The sequence below is a fragment of the Blennius ocellaris genome, assembly GCF_963422515.1.
Source record: "Blennius ocellaris genome assembly, chromosome: 14".
Classification (NCBI taxonomy): domain Eukaryota; kingdom Metazoa; phylum Chordata; class Actinopteri; order Blenniiformes; family Blenniidae; genus Blennius; species Blennius ocellaris.
Genome location: NC_137663.1, coordinates 17557525 through 17558058, shown reverse-complemented (window position 1 = coordinate 17558058; position 534 = coordinate 17557525). Strand labels below are relative to the sequence as shown.

Here is a 534-nt window from a genome sequence, read left to right as displayed (position 1 = left end):
GCGTGAGGTTAAGATACGAAGCAACTGAATCCTTCAGTAAACTGCAGAGGGTGAAAGTTAGTCTCTGGTTTATCTCCTCTGTGTTGGCTGGATGTGAATCCTGTGTGACTCCTTCATCATCATCACTATCGTCGTCGTCATCGCCATCGCAGTCAGGCATTCTTCACATTATATTCCTTCATTCAAGACAACTCTTAGAAAATCTCTTGTGTAGATTACAGTTTGAAGATGATTATCACACATTAACTGTTGCACAAAAAAAACAAAAAAAAAAACAACAAAACAATATCTCGAGTGGATTCTCTCCAAATAAATACACTTCCTGTGTCCGTGGAGAGTCATAAAGTAGGCGTGGCCTTTCTCCTATAAAAGCATCGAGGTGTACAAAGTCCAAACAACTTATTTTCTTTGTTCTTCTGGTTTTGTTTTTTTTTCTTCTTGCAGTTGTTTTTGTGTTAGAAAGGGCCTGAGTTGGGTTTGTTCCTTCAAACTGGGACGGCTGCAGCCGTCCCCGACCGGAGTCTGACTCGCTCC

At 41.4% G+C, this 534-nt stretch overlaps 1 protein-coding gene across 7 annotated transcripts in view; it reads right to left on the bottom strand.

Moving 5' to 3' along the window:
- Positions 1-359: 359 nt before the first annotated feature.
- LOC308139703 (transcription factor COE1) overlaps positions 360-534 on the bottom strand; it is a gene marked incomplete at its 5' end in the record, with an annotated part of 90191 nt that continues 90016 nt past the window's right edge. For all 7 annotated transcript variants that reach the window (XM_080509198.1, XM_080509195.1, XM_080509196.1 and 4 more), the window contains one exon: positions 360-534. This exon is cut by the window's right edge and continues 167 nt beyond it.